Source organism: Xyrauchen texanus, chromosome 31 (genome assembly GCF_025860055.1).
Source record: "Xyrauchen texanus isolate HMW12.3.18 chromosome 31, RBS_HiC_50CHRs, whole genome shotgun sequence".
NCBI lineage: Eukaryota > Metazoa > Chordata > Actinopteri > Cypriniformes > Catostomidae > Xyrauchen > Xyrauchen texanus.
In genome coordinates this window covers 5,269,112-5,281,769 of record NC_068306.1, presented here as the reverse complement: position 1 = coordinate 5,281,769, position 12,658 = coordinate 5,269,112, and the positions used below count along the sequence as shown (strand labels likewise).

General features: G+C 45.2%; 1 pseudogene; it reads left to right on the top strand.

The window, feature by feature from the left end:
- Positions 1–2,190: 2,190 nt before the first annotated feature.
- LOC127625551 (ras GTPase-activating protein-binding protein 2-like) lies at positions 2,191–11,483 on the top strand (annotated as a pseudogene).
- Positions 11,484–12,658: the final 1,175 nt, after the last annotated feature.

The following is a 12,658-nucleotide window of genomic DNA, read 5'->3' as shown; positions in this document are numbered from 1 at the left end:
AGATGATAGTATGCTGATTTAGTTATTGCTTTGACATGACTACTGAAACTGAGGTCTGACTCTAGAGACACACCAAGATTCCTGACTTGATTTTTTGTTGTTTGACCCCTAGCGTCAAGGTATGCATTCACCTTGAGAACTTCATCTTTGTTTCCAAACACAATGACTTCAGTTTTGTCTTTGTTTAACTGAAGAAAGTTTTGGCACATCCAACTGTTAACTTCATCAATGCATTGGCACAGGGAGTCAATGGGGCTGTAATCGTTAGGTGATAGGGCTAAGTAGATCTGTGTGTCGTCTGCATAGCTGTGGTAAGCAGTTTGGTTCTTTCTCATTATTTGGCTCATTGGGAGCATATACAGGTTGAACAGGAGTGGCGCAAGAATTGAGCCTTGAGGGACTCCGCATGTCATGGACGTCCACTCAGACTTATGGTCTCTTATAGCTACTCACATAATAACCTCTCCCATCTAAGTATGACCTGAACCATTTTAGGACCATCCCAGAAAGCCCCACCCAGTTTTCCAGCCTGTCAAGAAGTATGTTGTGATCGACAGTGTCAAATGCAGCACTGAGGTCGAGTAGTACCAGTACTGATAATTTGCCTGTATCAGTATTTAAGCGAATATCGTTTATTATCTTTATGAGCGCTGTCTCTGTGCTGTGATGCGATCACAACCCTCATCACAACAACACTGACACCAAACACTCCCATCACAAGAACACCGACTGTGAACAATCCCTTTACAACAACACCAACCCTAAACACTCCCATCACAACAACACCGACCCTAAACACCCCATCACAACAACACCAGGCCCTAAACACTCCCATCACAACAACACCGACCCTAAACACCCCATCACAACAACACCAGGCCCTAAACACCCCATCACAACAACACCGACCCTAAACACCCCATCACAACAACACCGACCCTAAACACTCCCATCACAACAACACCAACCCTAAACACTCCCATCACACCAACACCAACCCTAAACACCCCATCACAACAACACCGACCCTAAACACCCCATCACAACAACACCGACCCTAAACACTCCCATCACAACAACACCAACCCTAAACACTCCCATCACACCAACACCAACCCTAAACACTCCCATCACAACAACACCAAACCTAAACACTCCCATCACAACAACACCAACCCTAAACACTCCCATCACAACAACACCAGGCCCTAAACACCCCATCACAACAACACCAGGCCCTAAACACCCCATCACAACAACACCAGGCCCTAAACACTCCCATCACAACAACACCAGGCCCTAATGGCCCCTCCAGAGCTCCCACAACGGCAGCCAGACGAGGAGACAACTGACAGTCTGATCACAACAACATCATTACAGTCTGTCAGTCACACATGACCTGAGTGTGTGTGTGTGTGTGTGTGTGTGTGTGTGTGTGTGTGTGTGTGTGTGTGTGTGTGTGTGTGTGTGTGTGAGCGTGTATTTATCACTTTGTGGGGACCAAATGTCCCCATATGGATAGTAAAACCCGAAATTTTTGACCTTGTGGGGACATTTTGTCGTGCCCATGTGGAAAACAGCTTATAAATCATACTAAATTATGTTTTTTGAAAATGTAAAAATGCAGAATGTTTTCTGTGAGGGTTAGGTTTAGGGGTAGGGTTAGGTTTAGGGGATAGAATATAAAGTTTGTACAGTATAAAAACCATTATGTCTATGGAAAGTCCCCATAAAACATGGAAACACAACATGTGTGTGTGTGTGTGTGTGTGTCTTATATATATATATATATATATATATATATATATATATATATATATATATATATATATGACATCATTATTCAAGTCTGTGTGTGATTTACTTCATTAGTCCACAGTATCATTATTTAATTAAAATGTACAAGCATTGACATGCACAACAGTTAATGGCTCGAGGAACGTGTGAACACACACACACACACACACACACACACACACACACACACACACACACACACACACAGTGTGTCATTACTTCCGTTTTGTTAATAAGACTTACAGTAAAAGAAAATCGACACTTTCGCATACGCGCGCGCCCCCTGCCGCAAGTCTAGCGTACGCACAGGCTCCATTACGCAATTTTCCCGCGACCCCATCGGGTTGGAAGTCGCTTCCCTTTGCGTCAGCGGCGATTGGGCGCGTGCGTGTTTGCGCGGTGAGGGCAGTGTGGACGCGCGTGCGTCAGTGCGGTTTGGTTCTGTTCGTCTGCAGTCGCTTTCAGCGGATAAAAGGGTTAGAGTTAGTGCTCAACCCGCATCGCTCGCACGGATCGCTCGGGTGTGTGTGGGGCCTGCGTGCGGAGCGGCATCGCGGCGTTTTATTCAGCGTTTCTCTCACATTCGGTGAGTTTGAGCGCGTTAGCATGAAGCTAAAGCACGAGCGCTATTGTTTGTCTGTTGCGTCCACGTGCACAACACACTGTTATCTCTTTATTTATCTCTCTGTATATGTCTGTCTGTCGTGCCATCCTGATATACAAACATCGCTCTTTTTGTCAGACTGAATCTAACCGTCTATTTATGTTGTAAACACTGTATTTAACACTGTACAACTATGTAAACAACATCACAGTCTGTCCTTCTCGCCATACTTTCACCTGTCTGTCACTTCATCCATTTATCAATCACCTGTCTGTCTGTCTCCGCCCGTTCATATGTACTTTGAAACCATCTGACTGTCAAGTTTTGCATAATTTTATTGGCATTATTGTTTTATATGCGTGTATACAGCCTGTGTGCGTGTTTATCAGTTGTGAGAGTGTCCCGATTAAAGATCTTGTGTTAATGTGTGTGTGTCAGTGTGTGTGTGAGCAAGAGATGGTGATGGAGAAGCCGAGCCCCCTGCTCGTAGGACGCGAGTTTGTGCGGCAGTATTACACACTCCTCAATAAAGCACCTGATTACCTGCACAGGTGAGACAAACACACACATTTAAATCATTGATCACACTGACAGTCAGGTGTAACACTGTTTTTGTGTTGAGCAGGTTTTACGGCAGGAACTCGTCATATGTTCATGGAGGTGTGGACAGCAGTGGGAAACCAGAGGAGGCCGTGTACGGTCAGGCTGTGAGTAAGACACACACACACACACACACACACACACACACACACAGAGTGATTGACAGCTCACATCACCATCATTACCCTCATCACAGGGCGCTCTTAGCCACGTGAGGATGAGAAAATGCTACTGTTAATCCAAAAATATGAACATGCGACTTGTAAAGGGAACATGTCTTTTTTATTATTTAAATTCCTTGAGATTCACTTATAATATTATTGTGTTTTGCACAAAAGCAGTCATATATATGTGTAAAACGATCATTTTCCACCCTCATTCTGACCCTGTGTCAGAAACGGTTTTGGTGCTGCTTCTCCTATAAGACTTGACAGTACGCGCCCACTGTTCTGATTGGCTCTCTGCTCTTGACTGACCTGTCATCTCACTGCTCACCGCTGCTGGGCGGGGCTACAGTCGTGAAGAGGTAAAGGAGTGGTTGATGTGTGGACGCGGTCAGTAAATGATTGATCGTCTTTAATAATTTGATGTATAAAGTTTCAGTAATCACACCTGCAGACTTTGATGAGGCTGTCTATCTGCTGTTAGAGGTCGCTTGCACGCTGCATGTCTTGTCCACATCAGAGAAGTGTTCTAGATGAAGATAAATAAATAAATAAACGATATGTTTTCTGCATACACCGTGACCGTGTGTTAGCACTGTGAAAGTGTTTACTCCACCTCTGACATGACAACCAGCTGAACCGGATGCTATCGGACGCCTCTGCAACGCCCTGTCCAGTGTGTTTCTTATAGTGATCTTTATTACGACTTTAAATGTGTATCGTCTTTTATTTCCAATGCTCTATTTGTTCATTGGGAGTCAGCGCGTGTGAATGGGCGTGATGAGTCTGAGGGGTGCTGGCAAAGGTGGTCTGAACGTTATTTTTGTAATTCCGTTTGATGCCACTAGTAGCGCAGAAATGACACACTCCACCTTTAATTGGCTAAAACCACCATGATGCCTTTTCCTTTTCTAAAATGGTGTTTGTAAACTGTGTGTGAATATTCCCAACATTCTGACAGTGCAATCTCTCTCTCTCTCTCTCTCTCTCTCTCTCTCTCTCTCTCTCGTGTGTGTGTGTGTACGCAGGAGATTCATAAGAAGGTGATGTCACTGCAGTTCAGTGAGTGTCACACTAAGATTCGACATGTTGATGCTCACGCGACCCTTGGAGACGGGGTCGTCGTCCAGGTGATGGGAGAGCTGTCCAATAGCGGCCAACCGATGAGGAGATTCATGCAGACGTTTGTGCTCGCTCCTGAGGTGACACTCATGTCACAGAACGGCTTCCTGCGTGTTATGGCCCATCTCAGTATATTTTGTGATGTAGCGCTGGGTTAAATGTGAAACGTCTGGTGTTGATTTTGTATTATTTCAGGGTTCGGCTGTTAATAAGTTCTATGTGCACAATGACATCTTCCGCTATGAGGAGGAAGTGTTTGGAGACTCGGAGGCTGAACTGGGAGGTAAAGCTATAAAACAAACACAATGTTTACATTAGTGGATGCACCGATTGCTCTGATGCTGACACTAACTGGGTCTGGTATCGGTCAGACGAGCCTGATCCAAATGTGATCTGTTTGTTACTCTTGGTCGTTACTGTAATGCTCCATTAAAGTAGTCCATATGACTCGTGCATTTCATTTGAAGTCTTTGGAAGACAAACAATAGCTTGCTGAATCACAAAAGGTTGCGTTTAATGAATATATAATGTGCATGCACGGCTCGCGCACACACACGCTCGCTCGCGCACACACGCGCACGCACTCACGCTTACACATACGCACTCACACACATGCACATACTCACATGCTCGCGCACGCACACATATACTCGCGCACGCACACGTATACTCGCGCACGCACATGCACACATACTCGAACGCTCGTGCTCACGCACGCATACATAGTCGCACGCTCGCGCTCACACGCACCCGTACACGCATTCAGGCATGCACACGCGCACACTCTGGCACGCACTCGCACACACTCGCGCACTCGTGCACTCATACACACACACTCACACATGCACACGCGCCCTCTCACAAATGCACGCAAACGCACGTGCGCACACACACACTTGCATACGCACATGCGCACACACACATACACTCCATATAAATCACCGTATTCCTGGAGTGTCAGAATAAAGGCCCTGGGTTTTTGTTAATGACTGAAATACATTACTATTGTATAATAACATTCTAATATTTGTTATTTTATATTTATTATTATTAATAATAATATTTTAATCCTATTACAACTAAAGTGAACAATAAAAGAGATCTGAATCCATTTAAATCAGTAATTAACCCCAAAATTTAAATTGTCATTTATTCACCCTGTGTGGACCTTCAGCTCTGTAGAGCCACACAATACAAGTGAATGGTGACCAGAACAGCTCCAAAAAGCTCATAAAGGCAGCATAGAAGTAATCCATGTCTTCAGAAGTGATATGATAGATGTGACTGAGAAACAGATCAATATTTAAGTTATTTTTTACATTTTTATAGTAAAATAAAAGGATCCACGTTTTGTTTCCAGTGTCGAATGATTTGTCATCTTGTTTTGATTCTGTACTCGATCGATACGTTCACTGTGCTCTCACCTAATGGAAATACAATGTGCTTTGATGTGTGTGTGAGCAGACTCTGAGGAAGAGGAGGTGGAGGAAGAGCAGGTGGAGACTCAAGCGTCACCTGAGCCCACTCAGGACAGGACAACCAGCACCACCTACTATGAGCCGCCTCCTGTCAGGTACTTGAAAATCACATGATGTCATCATTGAGCTGATGGGGCGCGTTGTGACAGTGCAGTGTGTGTTCTAACCTTAGCAGCAAGTTAACTAGATAAACTGCAGTGTTGATCAGTCTTTATGCTAATGGTCTCTTGTACTCAGACTGTCACATGTTCTGCAGTAATGGAGTCGAGGAGCAGCAAGAGGAGCCGGGACCAGAGGCGGAGCCAGAACCCCAGCCTGAACCCCAGGCCAATCAGGAGACAGAGACTGAGCTTAACCCTGAAGCAGAGCTCCAGGTGTCAGAGGCTGAGCCTGAGGAAGAGGAGAAACTGCCTGAAGAGGAGAAAGGCCCCACCCCGGCCCCGCCCAGACTCCACCCCCTCACACGACTGAACAGACCAAGGTAACTGGAGCGCTACTGTGGTGTTGTTGCTGTAACGGTGTTGAATCGAAATGTGGTGTTGAGTGTTATGATCTCATCAGCAGGCATTCTCATGGGCTTCAGTGACCAGTAAGCATCTTCCGCCCGCCGGAGCACTGCCCGCTTTTGGAATCTCACCACACGTGGTGAAAGCCGCCAGTGCACAGGTACAACACCAACCACACGCTTAAATTAAAAACCTGTTTTGAAATCATGATAATGTGAAATTAAACTTTGATATTAGCGATGGAGGATATATCTGCGGCTGATATTATTGGACATAACCAGGAAAATTTTAATATTATTGGCGTGATAATGGAATTTGCTAATATTTGGAGAATTTGATAATGGAGAGTTTGGAGATTAGGTTTGTATTGTGTTTTGTTTAAAGTTTGTTGCATGCTGTTTATCGCCTGCTAATGAGTTTGTGTGCACTCAACTCTCTAACGCCCCCATCAGCTCAAACTTCACCTGTGTTTGCCTTGAATAACACCTGAACGGTCAAACATCATTTCCACTGACTAAAATTCATGTCTGCCTTTTTGAACGTCATTAGTACAAAAATATATTAAAAACTTAAATGTATAAGTGCTGGAAAGATGGCAGTAAATGGCTGTTAAGCTGAAAGTCTGTGCTGACCATCTTCACTCAAATCTTCAATAGATCACTGGAGCAGTGTGAAGTTCCCTGCTGCTTCAAACGCTCCACCATCATTCCAGTCCCCAAAAACCCAAATCACAGGACTTAATGACTACAGACCTGTCGCTCTGACGTCTGTGGTCATGAAGTCATTTGAGAGACTGGTGTTGGCCCACCTGAAGGACATCACTGGACCCCTGCTGGACCCGCTTCAGTTTGCTTACCGAGCAAACAGGTCTGTGGATGATGCTGTCGACATGGGACTGCATTATATCCTGCAACTCCTCGACAGACCTGGGACTTATGCAAGGATCCTATTTGTGGCTTCTGTTCAGCGTTCAATACCATCATTCCTGATCTTCTCTCAACCAAACTGACCCCAATCTGTCGGTGGATCAACAGCTTTCTGACAGATAGGCAGCAGCTAGTGAGACTGGGGAAACTCACATCCGGGACCCTCACTATTAACACTGGTGCTCCTCAGGGATGTGTGCTCTCTCCACTGCTCTTCCCCCTGTACACCAATGACTGCACAACAAAGGACCCCTCTGTCAAGTTCCTGAAGTTTGCAGTCGACACCACGATCATCGGCCGGCAGTGACAAGTGTGCATACAAACGGGAGGTTGAACCACCAAATCAGACAGAAGGAAACTACAACGGACCATCAGGACTGCTGAGAGGATTATTGGTGCCCCACTGCCCCCCCTCCAAGACCTGTAAGTCTCCAAAGTGAGGAAATGGGCATGTAGAATCACTCTGGACCCCACACACCTCACCCACTCCTTTCTGTTGCCCTGAGCACCAGGACATCCAGACACAGGAACAGTTTTTACCCTCAGGCCATTTTCCACATGAACAATTAAACTGCCTTCAGGTCTCCCATAGTGCAATAGTGTATATATATGTCATGTACATATGTAAATTCACCCATATTTAATTCAATGACTGTATATACCACATACATGACCACTTGCACATGTACATACACCATTCTACGTTATGTCTTATTATTTTTTATATTTATACTCTTGTTTATATTCTGTCTCTCACTGGAATGTTCTGTGTCTCACTTGTTCCTCCCATCACCAAAAACCTTCTTGGCAATGAAGCTCATTGTGATTAAATATCAGCTGTTTGTGTGTTATTGAGTAGAAAGTTATTCATAATGTTTGAATAAAGGACTTTACCCAGAGAAACTCAGAGACCGTTCGTGAAGGAGTACTTGCCTAGAAAGGGACTTTGATAAAGTTTAACCTGTCTGTGTCTCAGCCTCGTGTGGAGGTGAAACAGGACGTTCAGTCAGTGTTACCCAGAGATCAACGGCGAGAGAGAGCCTTCCCCCCACGAGCTGCCAGAACTGGTGAGACACACATTAATAATACGCCGGTTAAGTATTAGTGGATTTAAAAGCAGTGTGTGTAACAGTGTTTGTGTTTGTCAGATGGCAGTGTCTCTGAAGTTCAGGGCGGGAAACAGTATGTCAGTTTTAAAGGTGAGTTACGGGGGTGGGGGGGGGTTACTGTCATCAACACAAACATTAGGTGTGTTCGACTTCATGCAGCCTGCACAGACCGATCAACGCTTGTCCAACTTGAACTGGTGCCACTTCACTGTTACGTATGCCATCAAAGTACCACGAGCGATTCGAGAGCAGCCGCCTGCTGCACAAGCTCTGATGACGCCACCGCTCGTTCACGATTGGCTCTCAACGGTTACATGTGTTTCATGGGCTGCGTTCAGTTGCATACTTCACATACTCTTCTGCTATGTCAGTGCATGGCAGAAATGAGAGTTGTGTTGTAGTTTGCCAAAGCAAGGTTGTTTATTCTGACATAGCATCCGTCTTCTCCTCCGTCTGCCGCTGGCCGATCGGCTAATCGAGATGCAGTTCAAGCCGAGCGCACCTTATCGCAGAGTTTTAGCAGAAAGCAGCAGTCTAAAAACATCATGTAAACTAGAACACATTGATTAAGAGAAAGCTGTAACACTCCCAGGTTTCTCCTGGAGAACACGGTTTATCTGGTCATGTAAACACTAAGCGTGTTCTTGTGGTGTGAGAGACTTCATTTCCAAATTACACAAAGAAAAAATACACATTAAACATAAATAAAAACCATTTGGTTTTGGAAATGAAACCATGAGGAACACCGGATCTGGCATGCGGGGGCCGTAAGTTGCCCATGTGTGCTATAAACCCATTTATATACACACCAATGTAAAATATGGATCACGCTGGTGTATATGCACTAGTACACCGGGGGAATCCCAGAGTTTGACATAAGAGGAAAATGCCTCTATTGAAGCGCAGTTCTGGTGCAGATCGAGATGGAGAAACAGCATCAACTCTGGAATATCTGGAAATAAAGAGTCTTCTTCGGATGCATGTTTGTTATTTACTCAAGCATTGTGGGTAATTACGAACGCTGTTTACTGACACAGCCGCATGTATACCGGAGTAAAGTGAGAGACTGCTTTCTGGTGTCCATGTAAAGGTAGTCTGTGAAAGATGCTCTTCATCTATAGATGTAATCTGCAGAAACAGTCACTGAACGAAAACAAAATTAATCAAAATCTCCAGCCCTGTTTGTGAAGCTTTGAATAGAGACAAGAGGACCGATTCAAATACTGTGATGTTTAATATCAACAAGTCTTTGAATAGTGTGTGCGTGTGCAGGTCGCGGGGAGTCTGATGGTGGGGATGTGGACACTCGCAGGTCTGTTCGGTATCCTGACACTCATCAGCTGTTTGTTGGGAATCTTCCTCATGACATTGATGAAGGGGAACTGAAGGATTTCTTCATGAGTAAGTCACACTTCACCTTTGACCCTGATGATGATTGGAGTGTTTGTGTCGTTCACGTTTGTTTGTTTCGTTCAGCGTTTGGGAACGTCATAGAGATGAGAATCAATACGAAGGGAGTCGGTGGGAAACTGCCAAACTTTGGTTTTGTGGTCTTTGATGACTTTGAGCCTGTGCAAAGGATTCTGGGAGCTAAGGTTAGTTTGAGCTGTTTTGAACGGTTTGACTTCGGGTTGGGTCATCAAGATTTTCATTTGATATTGATTAAAATCCCAAGATCGATCTTTTACTCCGTGCACAACCGACTGAAACACTTCTGTGAAAGATCCTGCCGTTAGTCTTAAAGAGACAGGACTGTTTTAGCACTTGATGTACACGTCAGGCAAAATACTTTCAATAGTACAAGTAATGCCTGTAAACTGTGTGTGTGCAATCTGAAATTATTCAACCCCCCAAAGAATCCCCATGGTGCCAGTCACACAGTCAGGGTTACCAGTTTCACCCCATAACTGTCCCACCTCATGCTTGACCCTGGGGATGCTGTTTCGTACTGCATTGTAAAACTCACTTGAGTCTCATCCGTCCATTAACCCTTCTCTCAGGACTCCACAGGTCTTCCCAAACCTCTTCTTGAATATTCAACATTTCCCACGGTGACGTTTTGCTTTCTCACACGGGATGGTTGCTGTGGTAGCATGTAGCATGATCTTTATCGTGTAATCATCTCCTCTATTAGCTTTTGTGAGATTCAATATTTGCATACTAAAATAAGATTGGCATGATCATTGAACATGTATAGATGTAACGTTTAGAGGTTCTGCATCATCATGAAATCTTTCCCGTCTTTGGGGTGTTGAATCATTTTTACTTAAAGCTGAAATGTTACAAACTATGACAAAACGAAACGCAGCAATATTTCCCTAAATATATCTGTATGTAAAATGAAATATCCTTGTTCAAGGTTTCACTGCTGAAGGGTGATTTATACTTCTGCGTCGATTATAATGCTACCCATTTGTTTCATAAATAAAGCAATGTGACGTTGGGATACTGCGGAGGTTCATCGCAGGAGTATAAATCTGCCGAAAGTCTTCCAATGAAATGTTTACTGAATGCTGTCAAAACACTTAAATATCGTCCATCTGGTGTTTCTCCTGCAGCCAATCATGTTCCGTGGTGAAGTGCGACTCAATGTGGAGGAGAAGAAGACGCGAGCGGCTCGAGAGCGGGAAACCAGAGGAGCGGCTGACGGTCGCCGCTTGCCCCGGGGTCCGATGGGGAACGGAATGGGGCGTGACAGAGATGGGCGTGGCCTTCCATCAAGGGGAGGGATGGGGGCGGGAAGAGGGGGCGGTCAGAGTGGAGAGAACCGGTTTTCGGGACCACGCCGCTGAGGTGCCCCCTGTGGATGGGAGGATCACAGAAGAAATCTCTCTCTGGCCCCTATTTTTGTTTTTTACTTTCTCTCTCTGGTTTTTGGACTGTGATTGGCCCTAAAAGACTCAACAGAACTCTCACCCGCACCGATAAGGAACTGTCATCTGCGCCTTCTTGTGTTTTGTTTATTTTTGTAAAATAATTTTGTGAAGATGAACGGGACATGTGACCTTTTTTCTTTGGAAGGAAAGTTGAATGTCATGGTGGGGTTTCCTCATTGAACTGATTTCTAGCACATTTTATAATGGACGAACATCAACGCTTCATAAATCAGTGATCGGTGTACACGTATTTATTTTCCTAGTTAATAAAAACTGTGGTGGTGCCTTAACTCTCTCTCACCCGTTCTCTCTCTCTCTCTCGGTGTTAGATCAGATGGTTTGTTCATAGATTACTGGGGTGTTAGTGAGTGAGTGAGTGAATGAATGAATGAGTCAGTGAGTGAGTGTGGAGTCAGTGTTAGTGAGTGAATGAGTGAGAGTGCAAGTCAGTGAGAGAGAGTGTGCGAGTCAGTGTGAGTGAGTGAATTAGTGAGTGTGCGAGTCAGTGTGAGTGTGCGAGTCAGTGTTAGTGAGTGAATGAGTGAGTCAGCGTGAGTGAATGAGTGCGAGTCAGCGTGAGTGAATGAGTGCGAGTCAGCGTGAGTGAATGAGTGAGTGCGAGTGGGTGAATGAGTGAGTGTGCGAGTCAATGAGTGTGCGAGTCAGTGAGTGAATGAGTGAGTGTGCGAGTCAGTGAGAATGAGTGAATGAGTGAGAGTGAGTGTGCGAGTCAGTGAGAATGAGTGATAGTGCAAGTCAGTGAGAGTGAATGAGTGAGTGCGCGAGTCAGTGAGTGAATGAGTGAGTGTGCGAGTGAGTGAATCAGTGAGTGAATGAGTGTGCGAGTCAGTGAGAATGAGTGAGAGTGAGTGAGCGAGTCAGTGAGAGTGAGTGAGAGTGAGTGTGCGAGTCAGTGAGAATGAGTGAGTGAATGAGAGTGAGTGTGCGAGTCAGTGAGAATGAGTGAGTGAATGAGTGATAGTGCAAGTCAGTGAGAGTGAATGAGTGAGAGTGAGTGTGCGAGTCAGTGAGAATGAGTGTGAGTGAGTGTGCGAGTCAGTGAGAGTGAGTGTGCGAGTCAGTGAGAGTGAGTGAGTGTGCGAGTCAGTGAGAGTGAGTGAGTGTGCGAGTCAGTGAGAGTGAGTGTGCGAGTCAGTGAGAGTGAGTGAGAGTGAGTGTGCGAGTCAGTGAGAATGAGTGAGAGTGAGTGTGCGAGTCAGTGAGAGTGAGTGAGAGTGAGTGAGAATGAGTGAGTGAATGAGAGTGAGTGTGCGAGTCAGTGAGAATGAGTGAGTGAATGAGTGATAGTGCAAGTCAGTGAGAGTGAATGAGTGAGTGTGCGAGTCAGTGAGTGAATGAGTGAGAGTGAGTGCGAGTCAGTGAGAATGAGTAAGTGAGTGTGCGAGTCAGTGAGAATGAGTGAGAGTGAGTGTGCGAGTCAGTGAGAGTGAGTGAGAGTGAGTGTGCGAGTCAGTG